At 39.9% G+C, this 6,211-nt stretch overlaps 1 non-coding gene across 1 annotated transcript; it reads right to left on the bottom strand.

Moving 5' to 3' along the window:
* Positions 1-2,174: 2,174 nt before the first annotated feature.
* On the bottom strand, positions 2,175-2,281 carry LOC115284444. Its single transcript, XR_003905198.1, has one exon. It is a non-coding gene; the product is annotated as a U6 spliceosomal RNA (small nuclear RNA).
* Between the last annotated feature and the right edge of the window lie 3,930 nt (positions 2,282-6,211).

Here is a 6,211-nt window from a genome sequence, read left to right as displayed (position 1 = left end):
AAGTAAATTATGATATATCTATAGATGTAGTACCTATGTGGATTTTTATTACCATAAAAGTGATGTTTTCAAGGCATACTGAATGACCTAAGGGATGCTTGTGATATGAAGGCAAGGGAAAAATGCATTACCAAACAACATGCAATATAATCCTAACTGTATAAAGAGAAAAAATTTTTCCACCAAGACATTCATGCACAAGGACTGTAAACAAATATACTATAATGTTAATAGTAGTTATGTCTCAGTATCATGTTTTTATTAGCATATGTGCACTTTATAATCAGAAATAGCAATAAATGTTATTTTAAAAATAATCAACATAGCAGAACTCTGGGCATAAAATGATACAAAGCAATAGTGAAGTTAAGCAGGCTATTGGTCACTCAGATATGAATGTGAGTTTTCCTTCTAACTTAACTGGAAAGCATGTATGTGTTAGAGGTGTAATAGGAGTGAGGAACTAAGATGATCCAAGATGCAGGAAAATAATTTAGAACTTGAGGAGGAATGGTCTAGTGGGGAAGCTCCTGTCCAGAGACTTTCTTTGGTCAATAAGTGCCAACAATAAATTTCTGACCTTTGTCATTTACCATTGCGATATAATAAAGAATATATCAGGCCTTTGTCCCCCAGTCCTGGCATGGAGCTTCAAAACTCCTTGGAATTTCCTGATAAGAGTGTCTTTTGCTATACCTCAGGAGCCTCTTTCATTGATACCTGAGTTTATGTGAATGAAGTGACTCGTGGTGGGTCTCCAGATAACGTCAGGGTGGGATTGGTGACTGGAGAGACCAAGCATCTGATTGGACAATTGGACTTTTCAGCCCCACCTCTAAGGAGTAGAGGGAAGCTGGAGATTGGGTTCAATCTTTTGACCAATAACTTAATCCATCGTGTTACATGATGAAATGGTGAACACATGGATGATCTTGGAAGATAGTGTGTCCTGATTCCCACAAGGAAAGGGCGTAGAAGCTCTATGCCACCTGCGCCCCCCCCCCAGACCTTGTCCTTTTCATCTCTTTCCTTTGGCTGCTCCTGAGTTGAATCCTCTACAATAAAAGTATAATCATAAGTATAACACTTTCTATGGGTTCTGTGAGTCATTCCAGTGAATTATTGGAACTCCCAGATTTGTAGCTAGCCAGGCAGAAGTGCAGGTGGCTTGGGAACATCCAGGATTTGGAGCTGGCATCTGAAATGGGAGAAGCATTGTAAGACTGAGCTCCTTAACCTGTAGGTTAAGGGATTTGGGCTAACTCTACTTAGTGTCAGAATTGAATTGAATTGTATCAAATCGAATTGAATCAAATCGAATTGATTTGAATTGTAGAACACCCAGTTGGTATCAGAGAACTGCTGTCAGAATATAATCATCATCTATGTATACAAAGGACAAAACAGTTCTCAAATATGTTTATAGAAAATTCTATTAGTCAGGGTGATGCCAGCTGCTAAAAGAGAGAAACTCCATAATCTCAGGGACTGAATATGATAGAAATTTATTTCTTGTTCATATGACATCAGAAATGGGTGTTGCCGACTGACTGGGCTGCCACGTGGTCACTCAAGGACCCAGGTTACTTCCATCTTGGGTACTCCACATTCCTTCTGGGCCTCAGAGTCCTCCGCACCCATCGAACGAACAAGGAAAGAGCATGGGAAGTTATACATGGGAGGTGTCTGTCAGCCGGAGTCTGGATGTGGCACACTCATTTCCATTCACCTTTCATTGCCTGGAATTTGGCCACCTCTCACTACAAAGGATCCTGAGAAGTGCACTCACACCTAGAATAGGAAATGTGTGTGATGAGCAAGGCAGTGCCTACCACAAAGATATGAAATAATTTCTTTATTCTTGAAAGCAATAATCACCTAATCTAGATTGGAACCTGATTGATCTCAGTGGCCCAGAAAGAGAGCTATAATGAGGTAAGTTCTTCACTGCCAAGTGCTTTGCTAATCTATTTCAAAATGGGTCAGAACTATAGTGTTTCAGCTCAGTGCAAGAAAGACTTCTTCAGCAAAAGGGGTGCAAAGGAGACTGACTTAGTCCTGCCCTGGAAGATGTTACCATCTAGTAAAGAATCTTATAGACCAATGAAACTTGCGTTTTTTGTGTTCTTTTTTTTTTTTTTTTTTGGTTTAAAAAAGTCCTATTTACACATCTGGAAAATATGGAACGCTTCACGAATTCTCATGTCATCCTTGGGCAGGGGCCATGCTAATCTTCTCTGCATCATTCCAATTTTAGTGTATGTGCTGCCAAAGCAAGCACTGAAACTTTCCATTTAGCTTTTGTGTATTAAAACTACATACACTCAATGCAGACAAAAAGTCCTTAGCAGGTAGCGAGAACAGTTCCAAAGTAGAAATGCTCTAATAAATACTATATCAATAGCACATTAAAAACAGGCATGCTGTTCATAGAAGTGGATAGACATATTAATGAATGAATGAACAGATGTTCTAGTATAATTTCAGAGAAAATTATTTTAATTGATGTAAAACACAGAACACACGATTCCGAAAAGCATGGCTGACCTAAGGAAAGAAGGAAGAAAGCCACTTTGTAAAAAAAACAACTAACTTCTTAGCTCACAGAACAGGCAGTTCCCAACACAGGCACTCTATGTGTTTGTTTATAAGGCAATTATTTGGAACTAACTCAAACTGCATTTTGAGAAATAATGTCATAAAAGGTTGTGTAGATTCCCACGCAAAAGCGGAGCTGCTTGCCTCTTTATCCCAGAACGCATCTGGAGGATTACACTGCACTAAAGGTTCAGCCAACTGTAACTGAACATTTCTACAAGAATAGGCGTCTGGTCTCCAACACAGAAAATTGCTCCCACCATTCCAGCAAAATAAGGTGAAGAGGGGAAGTCATTCTAGTCCAGCTGTGGCCGCAGCCACAACAGATACCTTAAGATACCAGAACTCAGTGTGGAAGAAACAGGCGAAGTTTCCCTCATACAGGAAGTCACAAGGGATAGATGTTTTCTGGCCTTCCGTAGCTAGTTAACATCCGTAGCTCCCATATCTTTAGAAAGCCCAGAAGATCCTCAGTTCACATTCTCACACAGCAAAAATCAGCTCCTCAGTTCACCCAGTCCCCACCCTATAATCTTACGCTTGCTCACTGAACTGAAGTTTCCTGTCCAGCAAGGTCAGTGATGGAAAACGCTACAGACAGCCTGCATCAGATAAGAACTGGAAAACAGAGATGGGGTATGAGACGGGGGACTTCATGCCTAGCCTGGTCTCTGTTGTCTCTGTGGAGCTATGGGTTCATTCCATCTCTTGAAAATAGAGCAGAGCGGCTGGGGTAGGCAGATTGTCATGGCAGTGCAGGGCAGGTGAAGTTAGAGGTCATTATCACATGTGACGGGGTCCTCGAGCTTGCACCGCTTTCCGCGGCAGAGATTAGCAGCTCGGGTGTCAAACTGGAGAACCCAGAGACATCTCGATAGATTTTCTTAACAGAAGGTACTTCTTGAAAAATCATTTCCCAGAATGTCCAAATTGGAGAGAAAAGGACAGCTCTGCCCAAAATGAGAAGAAGGAAGATACGCAAGATTTTTCTTCACAAGCCATGGTCGCTTGGTCTATATGTGTCATTTCTTAACTCAGAATTTCCTTTATCAGATTTTTCATCTTCCTAGGCGGCTTGAGCTGATATTTCGCAGAACATGACAGACCTATGGAAATAAAATGAAGTAAAACTTTTTCAAATGAACTATTGCATCATAATGACACAGTCTAAAAGACATTTGGGGGATAACAGATGTTCCATTGGGGACTGTTTAAATTTTTTGGCAGTTTCATGTGAGGCACATTTTTTGGAGGAGAAACCGTTAAGCAAAAATGATCAAAGGTTTCCTTTGGGATTTGTCTCAGAAAAAAATAATATGCCACAGAAACTATTATGAATAAAAAACTTGAGGAAATGGTGGATTACTTGAGGAAACTAGATGAAAAGTAGGGTCAAATGAAACAGCTCACTCAGAAAACATTAACTCCCAATTTGTAAAAGGTTAGTTTTGAAATATTTTGTTTCTTTTTTATTTTTTTGTAGCTTTTGTGCATGGGAAAGAAAAATATACCATTTAAATAAATGATAAAGCATAGGAATATAATAAAAATCAATGAAATCACTACTTAAGCAGTATAAAATTGTAAATAATTTGCATTTACCTATGCATTCTTTTTAACTAATCCTCCCGCCTCCCTAGCAGAAGCATTTACTATCTTAAATTTTGTTCATCATTCTATTCCTTTTTTATAGTTTTATCAATGATATATGTGCACCTAAACACTATGCTATTCAGTCTCCTCATTTTGAGGACTAAAAAGCAAACATTGTTTTTTATATGAGCTTCGCAAGTTGATTTTTTTTCACTTAAGATTATGCTTCCAAGAATAATTTATGCTGTTACTTGGAAATAGAGTTCATTTTTTTATAAAGATTTCTTTTTAATTTGTTTTATGTTTTTTTATTTATTTTTGAGAGACAGAGAGAGAGACAGTGCGAGCAGGAGAGGGTCAGAGAGAGAGGGAGACACAGAATCTGAAGCAGGCTCCAGGCTGAGTCAGCTGTGAGCACAGAGCCTGACTCGGGGCTTGAACCCACGAACTATGAGGTCATGACCTGAGCCGAAGGCGGACGCTTAACCGACTGAGCCACCCAGGTGCCCCCAGTTCATTTTTTTAATGTTTATTTATTTTGAGAGGGTGGGGAAGGACAGGGAGAGAGAGAGAGAGAAAGAGAGAGAGACCCAAGCAGGCTCCATGCTCAGTGCAGAGCCCAATGCAGAGCTCAATCTCACAACTGTGAGCTCGTGACCTGAGCGGAAATCAAGAGTGTGACGCTTAACTGACTGAGCTACCCAGGACCTCCAATGGTTCATTCATTCTCACTGCTTTTTATTATTCCATTTCATACCTATAACATCCTTTAATCTATTTTTCTGTAGATAAATATTTGGAGGTTTGGGTTGGTTTTTTTAAATGTATATATACCCTGGAGTACTCTATTTCTCTTTACTGTTTTCCATCTTGTCTAATATGCTGTTGAATCTGCCACTGAATTCTATTGTATCTCAACACTTGTTTTTCTTATTTCTCAGATTTAAATTTTTTTCAATTTCGCCTGGTCATTCCTGATAGAATCTTGTGCCCTTCATTTCCTTAAACCCCACTGCTCTGTGCTTAAGACCTGATCATTTGAATATCTCTTTCCTTGAAGGGTCCAAATCCACTATTTGTTGTTGCTGCTGGCTTTCAATCTTTCTGAATGTCTTTACCTTGGGTTTCATAATCTTTGCTTGGGAGCTCGCTGTTTCAATTTAATTAGCGGGAATTTGGTGGGCAAAATCTGGCGTACCTTTCCTCTAGGGAGCCTGTGCTTCTGCTTCTTCCAGAAGCCAAGAGCTTACTTCAGCTCGAAGGGCTTGGCTCCGTGCAGGAGTTCCTGGATCATCTTCCCTACCTTCTCATTGTCCCAAGGCTCAATATCTCAGCAGCAATGTCTCCCTGTTGCCACGTATTTTCAGAGAGGACCTGCCTCTCCCTGCAGCCCCCTTTCCTGGTCCTGGTTCCCTGCCATTCTGGCTCCAGTCCACAAGATATTGGGAGTGCTTCCTGGTATCTCCTCCTCTGGTAAGACAATGTCTCAAGAAGTATGTTCTATGCAGAATATAATTTGATCTGAAACAGCAGGGTTCTTCGAAGCTCTAAGAAGAGGGCATCAAGGTGATTAATCTTTTCAAAGAGTCCTATTTAATTCATTTCAACTAATTCAGTTCATCTAACATTTATCAAATGCATTATATGTGCCAAGCAATGTTCTAGGTGCTGGAGATAGAAAAACAAAACTGTTTATAGGTAAACTAGTCTACTAGCATCCCTTACTCAAAAAAACATTATTTTTCTTCTTTTATATCTTTTAAACATATCAACTTATTTGAAAACTATTATTAACAGATTAAATATCACCTCAAAAGTTAAACCCTATTGGGGTGCCTGGCTGGCTCAGCAGGTACAGTGTGACTCTTGATTTCAGGGTTGTTAAGTTCAAGCCCCAGGTTGGGTGTAGAGATTGCTTAAAAACAAAATCTTTCAGGGGCACCTGGGTGGCTCAGTTGGTTAAGCATCCAGCTCTTCGTTTCAGCTCAGGTCATGATCTCACAGTCTGTGAGTTCGAGCC

This window comes from Suricata suricatta, chromosome X (genome assembly GCF_006229205.1).
Source record: "Suricata suricatta isolate VVHF042 chromosome X, meerkat_22Aug2017_6uvM2_HiC, whole genome shotgun sequence".
Classification (NCBI taxonomy): Eukaryota; Metazoa; Chordata; class Mammalia; order Carnivora; family Herpestidae; genus Suricata; species Suricata suricatta.
The sequence above is the reverse complement of the archived record's forward strand: the minus strand, read 5'-3'. Positions and strand labels throughout refer to the sequence as shown.